This window comes from Mustela nigripes, chromosome 5, assembly GCF_022355385.1.
Source record: "Mustela nigripes isolate SB6536 chromosome 5, MUSNIG.SB6536, whole genome shotgun sequence".
NCBI classification, from domain to species: Eukaryota; Metazoa; Chordata; class Mammalia; order Carnivora; family Mustelidae; genus Mustela; species Mustela nigripes.
This window is the reverse complement of record NC_081561.1, coordinates 22,492,832-22,513,585: the sequence shown is the minus strand read 5'-3', so window position 1 is coordinate 22,513,585 and position 20,754 is coordinate 22,492,832. Positions and strand designations below refer to the sequence as shown.

Below are 20,754 nucleotides of genomic sequence, written 5' to 3'. Positions count from 1 at the left end.
AAGTTTGGTCAGTTCTCCCTTTGTCTAAACTTCTCTGAGTTTTGGTCAACTTACTTGTAAAATGAGGATAATAATACCTGCTAATGAGGATAAAAATACCTATCCGCTCCTGCTGCTGCTGTCCTTAGTCGTGGTGGTAGAACACACAGAATGTTAGCACATCAGCCTTGACTAGAGAACCCACAGGAACGGGACACATCTCGTTCACCCAGGGACATTGCTGTGGGGCGAGTAGAATGTGCTGCCCGTGACGGAATTATGTTGTGTCATAGAATCAGAGCAAATGTAATAGATTTTCAAATTCATTAATAACCACTTAGATTTCCCAATTACCTTCCACCCATCCCCAGAACCAAGGAGATGCCTTTCGTCATGTTTACCAGCTTCCAAGGAGAAGGCTTCTTAACCTTCGATCTATACCTCGGTTCAGGTTCTGACCCTGCTACTCGGCAGGTGTCCCGAGCTCACCTCCTATTTCCATCTCGGGGTTTCTCATCCTAAGTGCCTCTTCTGCACATGTGTGCCTCTTCTGAAAATAAAAGGATTTTTTGTAACCCGTATTCTGGTATTCTAGAAAGTAGTAAGTCTTGGAGCAACAGGAAGTGTGCTCTAGCCAGAAACGTTTTACACCTGCTTTCCACGCCAGGGCAGGGGGAGAAACACATGGATTTTGAATGCTGAAGAAGAGGGTGAAGGGGGAGCTAACCTGCTCAGTGTCTTACTGGAGGAAGATCCCTGGGGATGGAGTGTGGTTTGGAATCTTCTTCATATCCACGATGATGCCTAATATGGTGCCTAATGTGATGTCTGTCCCCATAGTAGTTGCTCAGTAAATCATCCCTGAGGGGAGTAGATCAACTGTCCCAAACAAGGAAAGGGGAGCAGAGGACTTAAGTAGCTCTCAGATATCCCTGGACCCCATCACCCAAACCCTGATATAGGGGATTGCTCCTTAAACTGAAAGGCCCTCTACCTCCCTGCCTTCTCTCTCTCTCTTTTTTAAATTCCTCTCTGGTCCAGTGTCACCTACTCTCTGAAGATTTCCCTGATTTTCCCAGGTAGCATTAGTTCCTTCTCGCTCTTATGTTTCCTTTTCCAAACCATTGACCCAGGAGTCTCCTCAAAACTCTAACAACCACACGTCATGCTCTCGGAACCACAGCTCTGATCTGGCTTTGGACAGACCTGGTCTCAAGTCCTAACTTCAGGATTCCCAAGTCACTTCTCCAAATCTCGACTTGCTCATGGGTATGTAACAGCTCTTAACTCATCAGATTAGTAGAAGGATTTAAACACCATCCATTTGCATGTGTTTTTATCACACCAGAACCTTCAAAACCAGGAATTTGGTGTCTCTTCATTTTTGTAGCACCTACTTCCATGCTAGGCATTTAAGAGACTCTTGATAATGCATGTGTGTGTGTGTGTTTGTGTGTGTGTGAAAAATATAAATGGATGGATGTGGTGGTAATAATTGATACGTGATAATCACAGACACCCACCCTATGTCTGCCATACTTCTAAATGCTTTGCATATATTAACACATTAACCGCAAAACTGTAGCAATAATGGGTGTCATGAAGTAGAATATTATTTCTTCCCTGAATGCAGAGCTAAAACGGTAGGAATGATGGTGTGTGTGTGTGTGTGTGTGTGTGTGTGTGTGTGTGTGTGTGTGTATGTGTGTGTAGGAGAGAACGAGTGAGAGAGAGAGAGAGAGAGAGAGGATGAGGGTTTGTTACTGCAGATGTCAGGTCTCAACCCACATTGCTAAGTAAGAGAAAATTTCCTCTGTAGCCTTTTATTAATGTTTTCCTTTTGCCTCTGCTGTTTTCTGACCCTGGTCCCTCAGGCTGCTTAGCCATGCTTGCTTTCTCTGAGAGGACCCGTGGAGTAAATGTGTTCTCACTGTTTATCTTGTGTCCCTCCCTTGGTAGCCCGATTGGTGACTGGTGGCTCAATGTGGTAAAGTCACAGTGGTCATGGCCGATCGTGGCAGACATCAGAGGTGTCCTTTCCCCATTGCACGCGCCATAACGCATGTTAGTGCATCTCCAGTGCTTCAGTCTGAAACAAGGCATGGTTTTTGGAATGTCTTCCACAGAGAGTCTCAGCATCTCTAATAGCAAAGGGAATTGAAGAGCTTCAAGTGGGAATAGAAGTAGGAAAGTCTGTGTTCAGCTGGTATCAATTCCGAAGCTTAATGAAGGAAGTCCAAGAAAGAGGACCGGCAACGAGAGTGGAGGACAGCCTGTGCCTCAGGTGTGAGGCCCTGAAGGAGCAGACGGAGTTCTACTTCTGTGGCTGAGCCCTGGATTACCGTCAGCTGTAGTAATTACAGAGCTGTTGCTTAATGCTTCCGAAGAGCAGTTGACAAGTAATTGCACATTACTGTCCAACAAGAAGTTGGATAGTAATGCCTGAAAAGTTCTATTTAATTCTTAATTGAGTTTATGCTGTGTTGGACAGGTACAGTATGCCATGCCTCTGAGGTCAGAGTTCTAATAATCAGCATTTTTTCACAATGAAAGCACAATACATATTGTATGAACCAAGATCCAATTAGACCAGAAGTCTGGATTTGGCTTGAAGGGTTCAGTGAAACTCTTATGTATTAGCAATGCAGTGTCCATGACTCCTTAAAGATTAAAGATGGTGTAACGAGTTTTTGGCATAGGTAATAAATTTACGTTGGTCTTTCCAAACGGCTCACTAAAACCCAGGAAATGCGTGTGCCGTCTCAAATACTCAGCTCTCAGTGCACCTGAAAGGCAACCTAGTAAACATCACCTAATTTCTTTGTCTTTCAATTTTACGAAGTTTGTAAAATCGAGATTATACACTAAAGACCCGGGTCCTCCCCCAATTTAATATTCCTGGCCATTCCTTCATGTTCTGTGAAAACTGTAAAATCCCCTCACCCCCTCAAAGGTTCTTCCTTAAAAAGAAAAAGATCTTGCCATGGTTGACAGCAGATTGCGTTTTCTAGGGTCTAACAGCCAGATTCTGCACCCCCCATTGAGCAGGGCGACCAGGGCAAGGGTATGACCCAACCCCCAGGGAACTATCCAGTGTGAATGAGCAAGTCTTCTTCTACAGAAGTTCTTGTCTTCTTCTTTATTACTCACATTTTGTCAACTCCAGTGTGCTTTGATACTCTTGCCTTTTGTTTTTTTAACCTTTCCAGAAATTGTCAAAGGAAGATAGATCTTCACCGAAATATGGCGTAACATTTACCTCATGATCATAAAACCTTACCCGTGGTGTGATGCATCTTGATTTCAGAGCATCGTCTGTGAAAGAATGTATGTCTTAGCAATGATGAAATAGGGTGTTTCTTTATTCTGTTCTTTTTCTTTCTTTTTCCTGTTTCTTCTCATCCACGTACCCTTATTTCTCCTCTCCCTTCAGGGACCCTAATACGACCCGAACATTTTTATAATGTGAAGTTCAGTTCCTTGCCCTTATTTTAAAAGCACTAGAGTTGGATGCCCCACCTCCTTTTCCCTAAAACACCTACAGATTAAAAAAAAAAGTGTGTGTGTGTGTGTGTGTGAGAGAGAGAGAGAGAGAGACGGTCTGTGAGCCCTTCTTCAAGTTTTCTGAAGGTTAGTATAATTCAGTAGCAGAAATATTCAACTCAGCTTTACAGGATAAAACTCTATGTGTGTTTTTTGGAGGATGCAGATGTAGTGTTTAGTCACAGGTTGGTGGAACATTTTGGAAAATTTACAGCAGCCAGCTGGTTGGATGTATTTTATTGAGTTGGGGGTCTGGTTTGGCAGCTCCAGGACGGATCCCAGACACTCTACCTTGATTGGGGGACTTTCACTGAAATCAATGTCCGTTTCCCAGGGCTGTCATAACAAACTGAGAGACTTCAGACAATTTCTCATGTTCTGGAGACTTGAAATCTGAAAGCAAGGTATTGGCAGCATCGGTGCCTCTGGGGGCTTGGCGGAGAGACACCATCCCATGACTCTGTCCCGGGTTCTGATGGTCGCAAGCAGTCCTTGGTGCTTCTTGGCTTGTAGATGTGTCACTAAAACTTCTGTGTCCATTTTCACATTCTTCTTTTCTCCCATGTGTCCTGGATGTCTTCTTGTCTCTTATGAAGACCAGTCATTGGGTTTAGGGGTCATTCTAATCCTGTATGACCTCATCACAACCAATTGTGTCTGCAAAAATTATATTTCCTTTTCTTTCTTCTTTCTTTCTTTCTTTTTTTTTTTTTTTTTAAAGATCTTATATATTTATTGGAGAGAAAGAGAGCTTGGGCACAAGCAGGGGGGAAAGGGGGCAGAGGGAGAAGTAGACTTGCTGCTGAGTGAATTCTTGATCCCAGAACTCTGGAGTCATGACCTGAGCCAAAGGCAGATGCTTAACCCACTGAGCCACCCAGGCGCACCTGCAAAGGTCCTATTTCCACAGAAGGTTGCACCCAGAGATCCTGAGTGGACATGAATTTTGGGAGACACTATTCAATCCTGTACAGTGCAGATGCATAAGAGGTGTACATCAAGGAAGTGACGGTTGCCCACAGCTAGACCAGCTCTCTTGAACCTGGAGAATAAAACTTTTAGCATGTGTTGATCTGGGTACAGGTAACAATGGATACTTCTGCAGTTCTTTGCATGCTACAGGTGTGTTTTGCACACCTGTGATTGCTCAGTGATTGAATATCGGAAAGAGTAATGGTGAGGGTAAATGAGAAGCAAGGAAGCTGTTTGTCTGTGTGGCATCTTCAGCGGATGAGTGGAGGTTTGAACAACCGGCTGCGGTGGCAGGGGCCGACACATCTCTGTTGGCTTGCCCTCTTCCCTGCTTAACCTTCCTGCTCCTGGGATCCCACTTGACACATTTCTTGTACACACGTCTGTCTTGGGCTCTGCTTTCTGGGGGACTGAGGTAAAGGCAGAGCTATTGGAAGCAATTTCTTTCTGGCTTTGTTTGACGAAAGCATGCACCTGGTAAATGTATCTCATTTGAAAATTTCTGGCCTCTGTCTGGTTGATGGAGGTGGTTCAGGTGAGGCCATGCTAGTGAACTGCAGACCCGAGGTGACTCCTTTAGCTTCATTTTATCCCATGACGAGCCTCCATTTCGTCCCATGACTCCCACGCAGTCTTCCTGAGGATATGGACCTTCTCCATAAAGGAGATGAGGGAAAAACTCCCATTGCCTTGAAGCTGCTTGCGAGGGTTTCTCTTTTTCCATTCCTCCCTGCGCCACAGTATGGTTTTCATCCCATGACTCACTGCAAATATATTCTTAACTTCTTCATCCCAGACATCCAATATCACTAGTTTCTTGGGGTTGCATCTCATAAATGTCTTTTGAAATTGTCCTGTCTTCCCCTCTCCACTACCCACAAGCCCAACCTTTCCTCCCTGGACCGTCACAACCATGTCCTACTTGGTTTTATCATTCCCATTCCCTTCCTTTCTACTATATCCTCTGAACCTACTGTCATGTTTCAAAATGAACAGCTCTTTGTGTCACTTTCTTATCTTGAAAACAAAAACAACGGACACCTGGGTGGCTCAGTTGGTGAAGTGTCTGCCTTTGGCTTAGGTCATGATCTCAGGGTCCTGGGATCAAACCCTGCATTGGGCTCCCTATTCAGGGTGAGCCTGCTTCTCCCTCTTCTGCTCCCCCTGCTTGTGCTCTCTTTCTCTTTCTCTCTCTCTCTGTCAAATAAATAATGAAAATCTTAAAAAAAAAAAAAAAAAGAAAACAGAGTTGAAAGACAATTCACCATTGGTTCCCAATACCTACAGCCTTAAATCCAAATGTCTAGGTTTCTTTAACCACATTCCTCAAATCCTGTTTCTCTCCACATCCCCTGCCCATCTCTCCAGCGTCACGCCCCCAGATCTGCGTCACATGCAACAAACTTCCTACTTCCTACTTCCCACTTCACACATCCCAAGTCTTGTTCTATTTGCCTTTCCTTCTGCCCAGAAAGTCTTTTCTTTCTCCTACTTATTCTTGAGACGTGACATAAATAGCATTGCAGATTTAATTGCTCTGCCTTCTGTGTTCTCACACTTTTTTTTTTTTTTTTGGTTGCTTTTAGGATTATATGGAAAATCTTCACCTTTTCCCTTAGTGTTCATTATTAAAATTTCATATTAGAGCTTCTTTTGAGTAGGACTTGTGTTTTGTCATTATTAGTTCCCCCTCAGCAGGTGTCTTTTTGAGATACTTAGAAAAAAAATTATTTTTAGAAGATTGGAAAGATGAGAAAATTGATCATGAAGGCAATTTAGAAGGAAATCTTGGTATAAATCATCCACATCTGGAAGTCTGGGTGGCTCAGTCAGTTCAGCATCTGCCTTCAGCTCAGGTCATGATCCCAGGGTCCTAGAATGGACTCAGTTCCACATCAGGCTCCCTGCTCAGAGAGGAGTCTGCTTCTTCCTCTGCTCCCCGCCCACTGCTCATGCTGTGTTTCTCTCCTCTTCCTCAAATAAATAAATAAAACCTTTAAAAAAAAATCATCCACTTCTTGTTTGGTGAAAATCAGCTGAACTGTGGGCTAGAGCCCAAGGAGAGATGATGCCTTACTGGTTAAGTAGAGTAATAATACTCTACAGCTCTTGTTACTTGCTCCTGGATAGCCAGTGCCTGTTAAATGATTGAATCTGCAGCTTAGTAGCATCAAACATTTCCTGTGTAGCTCGGAGGTTGCAGTTCACAATTATCTAGTCTGGACGCTGCTGAGAAGTGATAATTAGGTGCTAAATGTTAACTGGATTACAGCTGGGATCTCTCCCACCAGCCATTTAACACCTCATCAGGGGTCGGACCTTAAATATTGTTTTCTACTTAATCTTCCTGTGCAGCTGCCTCTTTCTGACCTTTCTTCAACACTCTATATTTTATCTTTCTGTCCAATTTTGGGACAGCCACATCTGTTCACCTATTTTATATCAGTATCCTTAGCATATAAGGAGAAATCTGTGATTCTTCAAGGAGGGTGGGAGGAGCCAAGAGCCTTTGTGTGTCTCTCGATTTTTCACAGAGAGAGAATTCACTGTAATCACAATGCCAATATTGCTGACATCCTATGTGAAAGATAGTCCATAAGTTCTGTACAAAGATTATTTGGCTTATGAGGTGTTTTGTGTTATTACCATCCCCATGCCACAGATGTGGAAACTAGAGCAACAGGAATTTCGCACTTAGGTTGGATGGACTCGGAGCCCTTGTTCTTAAGCACTGTACCCTGTAGGGTCTCCAAGTTATCTTATCCTGGCCACGTCTGTGTTCCTCATTTGTCACCAAGTGTGCAAAGAGAACCACCATTCCACTGTTTCTTTTCAGTGCTTCATGAGTGAGAGGTGTATGTACTCAGCCCTCAGGAGCACATATCAGAGTGTCTGATGAGGGAAAAAAAAAAAAAAAAAAAGATTGTCTGATGAGTCTGAGAAGAACTGTTCCCATGAAATCAACAGGGGAAATTCCCAGGCAAAAATGCGGGTTGTAGCAAAGACCTGCAGACCAGTGGGATTAAGTTCCATGGAATGTGAGATGATTTAGAGAAGATGAGAAAGCCACAGATAGAGAGGTTTGAGGTATCAATTCAAATACCCTATTTTTCATCAATGTCTCATTACTTTAAATGTCATTAAAGGCAAAAGGGTATGTGATTTTATTTCTATTCATTATACAGAAACATTTCAGGGCATTACTCATGCAGTGGGTGCAGATTTTTTTCTCATGGTGTTTTCTTTTTATTCTGTTATGCTACTATTTGGTAAATAATAAATTTACATTCACTTTGGCTTTTGACTGTGGCTTTCCTGGGAGAAAAACTCTACGTGATGCAAAGCATTCTTATTCTTTTGTAGTAGGAAGGCTAGCAGTTCTAATAATTTTTGGTTTCCAACTTATATTTTGTTCTGAAATTTGTTTATCAATATTTATTGTGTCAATGAAATAGATTTTTAGTATTTTCCACCCTCCCCCTTTTTTTTTTTAACTGTAGGGGAGGAAAATTTTTTCTTCTACTATTACAAGTTCTTTTGGTTGGTCTGTTACCTGAATTACATCCTAGACAGATCAATAGGAGAAAAAAATTTAATTTCTTACATATGGGAGCCCCAGAATGTGAGACTCAAGGCCAAGTAGCTTATATGCCATCCTTCCAAAGGAAAGGAAGACAATTCACAGGAAGATGGGAAGAGCGAATGTTTGATAAACAGATGTTTGCCATGCCAGTGGGAGAGAGCAGGACATGGAGAGGGCTTTGACCAAGCAGGCCCTGTCCAGCTCCCCACAGCAGACCACAACTGGCCCAGACTCTGTAGTTGTCTCTGGTGATAGCCCTCTATCTAAATTCTTACAGGTAGTTGAGAACAAAGTTAAAATCTCTTCCTGAGTTTATGGGCCTTGATTGTCTTCAGTTCAAAATAATCCTCATGCCAAGGTGGCACATTCCCCTCAGAATCAAATCTGTTGTGAACATGCATGCTGATTAAGTTGTTGGTCTGCTGTATATTTTTCCTAAATATCGTTGAGTAGTTGTACTTTCAAAAAGGTAATTTCAGCCCACGCTGGCTTACTTACCATTCAAGACACTTTCTCTGGTACAATTTGTTATTCTGAGGTTTTCTCTAGGTGGTTGTTTTTACACTTCTTCTTCAGCATGTATTTTCTTAGTGTTAACCATTTATCTGGCTTGATCTTGGGACAAACTCACTTAGCATTTTAATCTGAACCTCGCTTAATCCTTGTCACTCAGCTGCTATAGACTGCACATTTACAATGCTAGTTTAATCATTCTGGAATCATTGGTCATGAATAAAAGAATTCAGCAGCTGCTACAGCTTGCAGGCAGGACAAGACCCTTCTTTACAGAGCTGTTCCAGAGGTTACTGTACCCTCACAGTGACCTTGACTTCCTTGCTTAGGAGAGAGACAAATATCAAATCAGACATTTCATTCAAATACTCTGTATTTGCTGAGCCTCACTGGTCAGCCCCAGGAAAGTTTTTGGGGTCTTTTAGGATCATTTTATCTTTCCCTCTTTTCCTCATCCCTCAGAAAGGAGCAATTTGCATTTGTCAAGTGTTTGACTAACAAAATGGCAGGGATGGAAGAACATACAAATTGTATCACTTTTTTTTTTCCTGTGACACAACTGATTTGTTGTTGAACCCTGTTAATGCTGTATTTTCTGTGTCCAGTGGTGAATAGTAGGACTAAATAAATTCAACAGTAGCCTGTAGGGCTCCCACCCATCCCTCCCTTTATGTAGGAGCCTTCTCCATTATGGGAAACATCGTTGCCTCGCACCCTGCTCCTTCTCCCCAGCTCTGTCTCTAAGTATTGCGAAGGATGTTTTGAGAATCTGCTTATCATCCTCTGTGTCTATCAGGATAGGCCACATTATGGGAAAAAAGCAAATCTCAGTGGCTTCAAACCACAGTTTATCTAGCTCGTAGAACATGCTCCTTGCAGGTTGTCTGTGGGCTCTGTCTCTCTCAGGGACTCGCCAAGAGAAGCTCCATCTTAGTGATCCAGGCAGGAGAAAGGGGATGTGGCAAATGGAGCTCTGGCCTCTAAACCTTTTGCCCAGATGTGGCATCATCACAGTCTGCTCACATTTTATCAACAGCAAGTTCCAGGCCAATCTCTACCTTGTTCTGCAAGAAGAACCCAAAATTTGTGATCGGCAGGGCTAATGCCTACCACATCCCTGGGATGCACAATCCCCGGAGAGGTTACATGCCATAGTCAGCTTGCTGAGACCGTTTCTTACAGACCTCCCAGGTTCAGATGAAGCTAGGCACCCAAGGAGGGCTGTAAGATTTGTGGGGTCCAGTGTAAAATGGAAACATGTGGCCCCTTATTTAAAAATTATTAGGAGTTCCAGGAAGGTAGCATCTGAAGTTCTAAATGCGGAGCCCTGTGCAACTGTGCAGGTCACACGTCCTCAAAGCTGGAGCTGCGCATGATGCAAAAAGGCGTGCAGGAAGCCAGTTCTCTAGGAGAAGCATCAGGGGATGCTAAATTAAATGTGTGTGCTTGCCCAGGAAGGCCACACACACTACAGCAGATTGTCAGCCTGTCTCACAGGAGGTGCCGTCAAGATGAGTAAGACCATGTAAGGGAAGGATTTTTCCTTCGTGAATCCCTGTGGGGAGGTGACCTCTAAATTCAAGGCATAATCATTCCCCAACGGTGATTTAATAACATTAATTACTCTCCTGTAACTGAACTGTCTCACTCTTGTAATTTCCTTAGAGAAGGAAGGTTGAGAACATTCTTCCTTACCCTGAATTTCTCTGCCAATAAGCGTCAGAAGCGATTTCCTTTAGCCTGTGTCCATTTCAGCAGAGCTAAGCCAGAACAACTGGTTTATTCAGGGGATGGGCAAGAAGACTGTTAGCTGGAACTTCTTGTGGCCATGAGCTCCAACTTATCATGTCTCCCCCAAAACAAAGAACCCTGCTGAGTCTGCTTAGCTTGGGTTGATCTTTGAGATGCAGAGATTTTATGTTGGTGGTTTTAAAATATAAGAAGGCAAATTAGCCATTTAATCCTCTGTGCTAAACTCTTTCTTTATGGAGTCTACTTGTGTAAAGGGTGTGAGGGGCAATAACTTTGTTTCTATAGCTCCGTGCCTGACAGGAATGTAGTAGGTGCTTTTGCGGCCCTGTCCAGTCACCCAGCTGCCATGGGGATTGGCTGTCCAGGGCTTATCACCCAACCTCCTCTGCCCCTCCTGTAGAATTACCCTTGGCTGTCATTCACCCTGGAAGCTCTTCATGGCTAATGACTCACTGATAGGAGGGTGCAAATGACTGGGCCCCTCGCTTCAAGGTGAGGACAACTTTGTGATGTGATTTATATTCTAGAATCCTCTGTGGTCCAGGTTGAGGCTGCCCTTGATCTGAGACTACATCCCTGTTCAGTTTTTTCCTTTCCCTAGCCTGATTCTCTCTCTCTCTCCCCTTCAGGAATTTTTCAGGAGCACCGACCCCCTCAAAAAATCTCGTTTGCCAAACCCTTGTCTCAGGCTCTGCTTCTAGGGGACCCCAGATAAGACAAGAACTATATCTGTCTTACTGAGGGAACTTCATCTTGAATAGACATTTGCCACTGGGTCAGAATTTGAGCACAAGGACAGGGACTGTGGGTGCCTTCTTTTCCTAGGAACAAGGGTCTGGTTTGGGCATTATTAGAGAAATGGCGCCCTCTTGTCTTTTGCTGGTCTGTAGATGGCTACCTTCACAGCAGATGAAGGATGAATATCTGTGCTACCATGTCTGATGAGGGCTGCTCGCATATGGCAGCTTTCTGACTAGCAGTGAAGACTAGACTCTTCAGAGCTGGGTCTCAGGGGAGCCACTGGATCACATCCACTGCCCTGGTCCCTGCTCTGCGGCTCCCAGTTAACCCCTGATGGTGTGGCAGTGATCATAGTCAGACTGAGGGCTTTCTACAGGTCCACACCTTAAATTGCAAAAATCACCCCGTGAGGTCCAGGGTGATAGAGCTACTAGGGGGCAGAGCCCATCCCCTTACTGCTTTGATCTGCTGCCTCACAGGTAGCCTCACAGGTAGGATTCTCGCCTACTTGCTGGGGTTGCAAGATAAAATGAGATAATGTGAATGAAACAGTAAGTATAATGTCTAGCACTGAGTAAGGGCTCCATTAATAATAATAACAACAATCATATTTATTATAATATTATTGTATTATAGCATTATATTATAATAATGTAATTTTTAAAATTATCATCATCATCATTATTATTATTGTTGTTATTTTGTGGAAGAGTTTGCAGAGATACCAAGATTCCTGAGGTACCAGCATTCTAGAGAGCTGGAGTCAGCATCATCCTAGGAAATTCTTTTTAAAGTACAAACGTTCTGACAAACCATAAGAGACTCTTAATCTCAGGAAACAAACTGAGGGTGGCTGGGTGATGGACATTGGGGAGGGTATGGGCTCTGGTGAATGCTGTGAAGTGTGTAAGCCTGATGATTCACAGACCTGTACCCCTGGGGCACATAATATGTTCTATGTTAATAAAAATAATAATAATAAAAATGGAAAAAATCAGTCATTTAATAGAAATTAAAAAAACAAACAAACACAAATGTTCCTTGTCTGGAGTCGTGTCCCTTGCCTCACTGACCTCTGCTCCCCACCATCCTAGGGGACAGAGCCTTGAGGACGTTGAGGGTTCTTCCTGCATCCTGTGTCGGCGAGGTGTGGAGCAGGGTCCCCTCTCTCCAGGCTCGGTGGAGGTTCTGCTTCCACTTTCTTGTGCTTGTTGCCTCGTATGGTCTTGGAGTCCCATAAGGAAAGATACAGGCCAGTCTGGCTAGAATTGACTCGGATATTTTTATTGTTTTCAGGCAGAAGAAATGGGCATTGCAACCGCCAATCGTAAAACGGAGCTGGCCGATTGAGAAAACGGGACAGGGTTGTTCACACTGGCGGTGTCTCTGCTCCAACAGTGAGTCATCCGCGGCCATCGCCAGGTAAGTTGGCTGTGCCCTGACTTGCGCTGAGCATCTGTACTTGGGTTGAGCTTGGAGAATGTATGACACCTGTCCCAGTAGGTTGCAAACTTGCCATTTAAGCCACTTACAGTGACAGTTCATTGAATTTCAGCTGAGTGGATTAGCAACTAGATGGGGCTCTATTAACTGACCCTGAAAGCCGTGGAGAAGTGGAAGAGATTTCCTTTCTGGGCAGTGGCTAACCATGAAGTCATACTGACAAATGACAGACGAGGCACACACGGGGACACAGAAATATACCTTCTTGGCTTAGTTGCTCACAGATGCAAATTAACTCAAGTGAGAAAGAGCTGGGCAGTGGGCTAATTTTATAAGTATTATGCTGCCTCAAGTTTACATTCTCTTCTGGAATATAAGCATCTTGGAGTGGGCTGGGAGTGAGAAAGTGCTGTCAAGGTATTCGGGTGAGCCTGGGGGCAGAAGGGAGAAATCGTGTGTCATGTTTTCTGGGATTTGGATCTTAACAGTGAATTCATTAAAATACAGGTCAGTAGAAACTTCACGATAGCGTGTTCAAAACCCGCAGACTGCTCTTTAACATCTTTGTAGTTTATTGTCACAATCAGAAGACCTAGTTTTTGATCACACAGCAAGCAAGAGCGTGTGGGGGGAGTAACTGAACATGATCACTGGTTTAGGGGAAAAGTCAAACCAGATGTTCCTGCAGTTTGCTGATGGGACCTCCTGTTCACTTTTCATTCTCGGAGACGAGACGGTTAGGTAGAAAGTTGAAAAAGACCTCACATATGGGTTGGGTCCGGGACTGGTTGAAAATTTGGTTGGGTCCTTGGGTTTTGTTTTTGTTTGTTGGCTTTGTTTCCCTGCATACATCTGAGCATGTCAGAACTAGTTTGCTTTGACTATCTGGAAATACTCTTTTGTGGGTCATCTGTTACTCAGGTGCCCCGTACAAGGGACAAGTAATAGAACAGATATTATTTCTGGGTGGTGCAGGTTGGAATGTTCGTGGGGAGGGAATGATTGAGTAGGAGTTGAAAGCATAGACTGTAATAAAACTGGTCAAGGTGTTGGAATTCATTGACTGGGTGGCCTTGGAAATATTATTCAATCCCTTCCAGTTTCGGTTTCTTCATCAGTAAATGGGGATTATACTTCAAGGTTTTGTGAAAGGATTAATTCTGACAACGTATGAGGATTTCCGGTCTGGTGTGTGTTTGCAATGTGGGTATTCAATCAACAGTAGGCACTGGGATGTGGTGCCAATTATGGTGTTAGGAAGAACCCTCGTGTCCGTTAATCACTGAGTCCATATAAGATATGCTTCCACCTCTTCCCTCTCCTTGAATGGAACATTCCGGTAACGATATGTGTTAATGCCCATCATGTTCTTTACAACTTTGATACAGTCTTAGGATCCCCTTTACTGTGATGGCTGAGCCCCCCCTGGTCTGAGAGTGGTCTGTCATGATTGATGACCTGAGTGGTTATGCTGGGCTCTTGGCTTTCCAAAACGGCATGACCATTTAGATGGATCAGCACAAATGGAGGCAGGGGATGGTCTCACTGCTCCAGGAGCCCCCAGATAAAAGCCTCTTGCCATTTGATGGCCTGGGGTCGAGGGGAATGGAGAGCAGCCCTTCCCGCCCCAACACACACAAGGAGGCTTCTGAATGGAGGTGCCTAGACCGGAAATGCAAATACATGTATGAGCGTGGTTGGTGGGTAGGAGGGTGAGGGAGGCACAGCCCTTGACAGCCACCCCTTCCAGCATCTGCACCAAGTCTCACGTTGAGAGGGCGGCTTTCTCACAATGAGGTCTCCCAGGCATGGTCTGTATTTGCATCAGGAAGATCCTGTCTAGAATTCTGACTCAGAGCCGCACTCCTGGGGACCTTCAGAACACAGTGTGAAAATCACTGTAATACTTGAGAGAACACAGGACTTCTTTATGAGGGAAAGATGTAGTCCTTTAGCTTTGAGGGAGAATGGAGTTTAATATATTCTGTGCTGATGGATAGTCTGTATTTGTGGAGGATTGGCTCACTGAACTCACTTTCATACACCAGCTGGTCCTGCTCTGGAGGAATGCTCTATCCTGCTCATGGAAACCAAGTTGGTTTTCTCCTTCCTAGAAAATATTTCTGCCCTTCACTGTCTCAACTTTTGTGACTCTTCCATGAGGTGGACGAAATAAGAACTCTTCCATACTGACATAAAATCTTATAACTTGAAAATAAGAAAGCTTTTGTGAATAAGATGCCAGTCATTGTTGATAGTGAATTTCAAGGTTGCTCAGTGACCAGGAGCAGAGGACAAGACTTGCCAAGTGGAGATGCTTTGCCTCTCAAATCAGATTGAAATAATGACTTATAATTATTCAGCATTTACATCATATTTTTACATGAATAAAATGCATTCCAGTCATTTTTATTAGTGATGATCATGTGCCTTTTGGGATTTCCGTGCATTTGTGTTGGTTGGTGAGTGGATTGTTTTAGGTAAAAGAAAACAAAACAATCTTAGGGTATAACATTTCATTTCCAATTTTTATTTATTTCTTTAATTTTATAATTTTTATGTTTTTAAGATTCTATTTATTAATTTGACAGACAGTGAGAGAGGGAACACAAACCGGGGGGAGGGGTGGGAGAGGGAGAAGCAGGCTTCCCACTGAGCAGGGAGCCCAGTGTGGGGCTTGATCCCAGGACCCTGGGATCATGACCTGAGCCAAAGGCAGAGGCTTAATGACTGAGCCACCCAGGCGCCTCACCATTTCCAATTTTTAGATGCAAGGTTAGACTTAAGTTGAATATCTTGACTTCATAATTCACTTGCAGACTACAATCAATGGATTCAAATAAACCTTTGCTAGTTTGTGTGTTTCAGAAATAAATTTGGCATGTTAGTTAAAATGGGTTATCAGTTTTGTTCCAGGAAAATTGAAGTCAAAATTGTGTGCCTAAATGCTTAGGTAGGAGGAAGCATTCAATGGAAGTAAGTCTCAGAATCTGTTAATCTAATTTTTCTGGTAGTGGGTGCTTTAGTCTTCACTTTAGTGTGTTTTTGATGGGTATGATTCTGCACCCAATTCCAGTGTATAGCCCCTTCCCCCACACCAAGGATTTCTCCCATGCCAGCTGGGTATCCTATAATTCAGCTCAATTTTGATGCTTTCTACCTGGGGTTAGCTTCAGATCCCACAGGTTAAGGGCTCAGTCTTAACAAACTCCCTCTCCGCCCGGCAGACACCAGTCATAAAACCAGGTTCTTACCCATGCTTTTGACCCACTGCTTATAGATTTGAGGTTCCAACAACCATCTCCTTGTATTCCGTTAATTTGTTCAGAGTGGCTCATAGAACTTGGAGAAACAATTTACTTATCAGATTACTAGTTTATTATAAAAGGAAATAGGCTAGGAACAGCCCGATAGAAGACATGCTTTGGGCAAAGTGTGGGGAGAGGGCATGGAGCATCCATGACTCTGAGTGCACCACTCTCCCCCAGATCTCCATGTGTTCCCTAGCCTGGAAGCCCTCCAAACCCCGTCCTTTTGGGGTTTTGTGGAAGCTTCCTTATATTGTCATGATTGATTGAGTCATTGGCCATTGGTGGATGCCTGGGGGGCTCAGTCAGTTAAGTGTCTGCCTTTTTGCTCAGGTCATGATCCCAGAGTCAGGGGTTGAAGCCCCACATTGGGCTCCCTGCTCAGCGGAGAGTCTGCTTCTCTCTCTCCCTCTACTTCTCCCAGCCCCGCTTGTGCCCTCTCTCTCAAATAAATAAATAAAGTCTTTTAAAAAAAAATCACTGGGCTTTGGTGATTGACTCAACCTGCAACTCCTCTCCCCTCCTTGGAGGTTGAGGTGCAATGTTGAGACTGAAATTTCCCAATCTCTAATCACATGAGTAAGCCTCCTGGCAACCAGCCCTCATCCTTAGACTACCTAAGGGCTTTCCAAATGTTATGTCATCAGCATAACAGAAGACACCATTATTGCTCTCCTCACTTAGCAAATTCCAGAAGATTTAAGAGTTGTGTGCCAAGAAGGTGAATGAAGACCAAATATATATTTCTTACCATAAATCGTAACACCACGGTAGGCATATGATAGTACATAATAATGGTACCTCTCAAGAATTTCTTCCTAAAAAGGGGAACCTATATTAGAATTGTAGGCTCCTGTGGAATACTTGGAAACCACTGGCAGAGATTTGATTTCTCCTACGTAATTACATCGTAGGCTGGAGCCATGGACATACTAGGTCATGCCCACAAAGTGGCCATTCATAAAGCACTTTCAGCTTGGAAGGAGATCACAACCACTCTGCTGGTCCAGAAGCAGTTAAAATATTAGACAAACCAGTGGTTTGGTTTTCTCTTTTTCAAATAATTGGTTCTTTGATTTCCAGATTGCTTTTCTCTTTTATAGGCAAAGCTGAAGAGGAGGGTTCAGAGTTCTCCCTTGGGTTCTGTATTGTTTGTCTAGTTGGTTGGAGAACACGAGGAAAGGAAGAGAAGGTACAGTGTAAGTTGGCCAAGGACAGCGGCCCTCTGGAGGATAGGATTAGCATTTAATTAGACGTTAGAAACAAACAGAACTAAGTTCAGTTCCTTCCAAGTGTATCTTATTCATATGGAAAAGCTCAGGAAGCTTTACAAAATGAAGTTCAGAAATACTCAGGATAGAGGCAAAGGTTGAATGGTTCACCCTTTTAGAAAAGCAAATGTGAGTTTGTACAGGGACAGGATTTAACAGGAAAACAGAATATAAGCTGCTGTTTTCTGGTTCTGCTTCTAATTGATCACACCCAGGTTCAGGGCTGGGATTTGTACTAGACTCTGCAACTGGGGAAGTCAAGAAGAATTTGGAGTGTTCAGAGAAGGTGAAGAGTGCTTTCATGTTGGATGATAATAGTCTCAGTAAGGATCAAAGAAGCCACCATTTATCAGTCTGTAGAAAGAGAGGCTAAGCCGTAAATGAACAAATCTTCAGATGTTGTAGGACAGAAATTGACTTATTCCGCTTTCTTAATGGCAGTGCCGTTACGCAGTCAGATTTGAATGGGTCCTTGGGGCTTCTCATCTAAGATGTTACTTTCTGTAGGAGTTCCCCAGACAACATTTCCCAGTATGTAACCATTCATTCACCACCTCGGGTGTCAGATTTGCAGTGCCACTTGGGCATTTCCATAAAAATTTGAGGATTTTAATTTATGGAGTCTGAATCTACATCTGTGTAGCCTCTCCTTCGATCCACATCCTGATCTTTAGAGCCAAAGAGGACATCAGCTCTTCCCTCCCCAACAAGGCAGACTTCTGTGTAGTTTGAGGACAAGGGCCATATTCCTTGTATCATTTTTTCAAGGTATGCGCTAATACTACTAAGTTTTTTTCAACTTTGGCATATGCATGGCTTCTCTTTCCTCTTGGTCTTTTTTCTTTGTGCAAATTTCAGTATGTCAATTGTTTTTTAAAATTCTAGCTCAGATGGGACTTCTGGCTGGCTCAGTCAGTAGAGCATACAACCCTTGATCTCAGGGTTATGAGTTCAAGTCCCTGTTGGGTATAGAGATGACTTAAAAATAAAAAAGTCATTAAAATAATTGCAACACAGAGAACCCATAATATTGTGGGGTTAACAGGGCATCAGTCTCTTTTCACTGTATCTTCTGTTCAGAAAGTCTAGGCTACGGTGCACTTATGACAGCAACATAATTCTGAGTGCACAGGCACATGGAAACCTTGGTTATTTAAGTTATAAAAGTTATCTACTGTTAGGACATTACAGCTCTCCATTTTATTTTTAGAACTGTAGCATATTTGGGCACCTGGGTGGCTCAGTTAGTTGAGGGGCGACTTTTGATTTTGGGTCAGTTCATGATCTCGGGGTCCTGGGAATCAGTGCTCAGCGGGGAGTCTGCTTGTCCCTCTCCCTCCTCCTCTGCCCCTCCCCCGACTATATGTGTGGGTGCTCTCTCCCTCAAATAAATAAATAAAATCATTTAAAAAACAAAGAATTATAGAATATTATGTTAGTTTCTCAACGTTGCTGCAATAAACTAGCACAAACTTGGTAGATCCAAAGAACAGAAACTTATTCTCTCACAGCTCTGTTGGCCAGAAGTCTGCAGCTGTACTGCCTCCAGGGCTCTAGGGAATGATCTCCTGCCCTTTTTCAGCTTCCGATGCCACTGGCATTCCTTGGCTTGTGACTGCGTCTCAAGTTCCTCTGTATATTGCCTTCACTTTGGTGGGTCTGCCCCCAAACTCCCTCTGCATCTTTCTTATAAGGGTGAATATCATTGCATTTAGAGACCACCTGGGTCATACAGGGTAAGTTCCTCTTCTCGAGATCCATCCTGAGCAAACTGCTTGTTTCTCATGGCCACTGCAGTAAATCGCCATAGACTTGATGGCTTCAAGCAGTGCATACTCTCCTCGCTCTGGAAACCCCAAGTATGAAATTAGTAAGCCTGGACCCAAATCAAGGCATTAGCATGACTGAGCTCCCTCCAGAGGCTCTAGGAGAGAACCCATGCCTTGCCTCTTCTGGCTCCTGTTGGCTGCCAGCATTCCCTGGGTCACGACCGCATCCCCTGTCCAGTCTCTCCTCTGTGGGCACAAGTGCCTCCTTCTCCTCTGTGGTGTCATTTCCCTCTGCCTCTTTCTTATTAAGACCCTTGCGATGGCACTTAGGACCCACCTAGAGAATCTGGGGTAATCTCTGCACCACTACCCTCAATTTAGTCACGTCAGCCAAGAGTCCTTTATTCAGATATGGCTCTGGGTATTTGAATGGGGATGTCTTTTGGGGGGGCTCTTTTCTACCTACAACAAATATCATCATGTTCAACCTCCTTTTTATACAAAGAAACAAGCCCTGAGACTTAAGTCAGTCTGTGGGAATGGGTTTCTCTTCTTAAACTGAGTAGCAGGAACAAGAAGACCCCCTCCAAACACTACTATAGTGGAAGGAAATAACACTTAATTCCTTGCCCATGATTTTCAGTGGATTCCCTTTATTCTGGGAGGAAGTAAATATAAAATGCAATAATGATCTGTATTAAATTTTGCTATATTTGACTCTTTGTTCTAACCTGTTCACTTATATCAGATTTTCTCAGCAGCAACACTAGTGACTTTTGGATCGGAAAATTCTTTCTTGGTTGATGGAAGCAGGGATGGGGCTGTCCTCGGCATTGTGGGATGTTTACCAGCGTCTCTGGCTTTACCCCCTAGATAGTCTTAGTACCACCTCCCCCATCTCTCTCCCTCCTTCCCGAGTTGTGAAAACAAAACTAGACCTTCAGATGTTACTAGAATGTCTTTGGGAGGAGTTGCAAAATCACCCCCAGTTGAGAAGATAGGGACTTGTATGGAAACATTAGGATTCAAGGTATTCTTTTTTTATTCTGACTTTATTCTCTGCTAATTAAAATTTAAAAAGTAATAATGTTAGAAAAAGGACAGGACTGTCATCAAAGCACGGCAAATCATTACCTTCTTCTTGACGGACCATGAATCTACTTTTTGGAGGCAGCTGTCAGTCCCTCTAACATTATCACCATCTGGGTTATCTTGCTCCTTGGGGTTATTTGGAGCCTATTTATCAAGTGACTTGCTGAAATCCAGGTCCTAGTTTCAACACATTTTCATGCTAATTCTTTAGATTAAGGAGATGGAATGAGTCTGACGAATCTTTGATCTGCTCTGGTACTTGGTAGTTAGGGTTTCCTTTTTAAAGAGCTCACAAATCATACTATTACTCATCTACTCTACAGTTCTTCGGTGCTTGAATTTGAACTCAACTCATTTATGTTTGTGGAATCAGCCTTTCTGTCTTCAAAATATTTGTCTGTTCCCATTCCCATTCTTGTGGTACTTAATCCTTCAATGCATGATTCCTAAAAGATGATGAACCATAGATCCAAGATTCTATCTACAGTTTTTCTGTAGTTTTTTTTTAACCTGGTAAATACTAGATATCTTTATCTATCTGTACCTCTATATTGATCTCTATCTATATGTAGGAGACTTTAACATCCTGGAATCAGCAAACGGCTTTCGTAGAATCTCCTCCATGATTGAAACCTTGCCTCTAGGTGCCAGAATTATGTATCCAACTGCCAATTTGACATCTTCACTGGGATGTCTCAAACATGATTCAAATTACCTTGAACTCCTGATATCCACACCCAACTGTGGTCGTCTTTGCCGTATTTTAGCTTGGTGAAGGGCACCGTCGG

At 43.4% G+C, this 20,754-nt stretch overlaps 1 long non-coding RNA gene across 1 annotated transcript in view; it reads left to right on the top strand.

Moving 5' to 3' along the window:
• LOC132017140 (uncharacterized) overlaps positions 1-20,754 on the top strand; it is a 168,986-nt gene that overhangs the window by 25,548 nt on the left and 122,684 nt on the right. Inside the window, exon 3 of the long non-coding RNA XR_009404180.1 lies at positions 12,380-12,505. This is a non-coding gene — a long non-coding RNA (uncharacterized LOC132017140). The remainder of the gene's footprint in view (positions 1-12,379; positions 12,506-20,754) is intronic.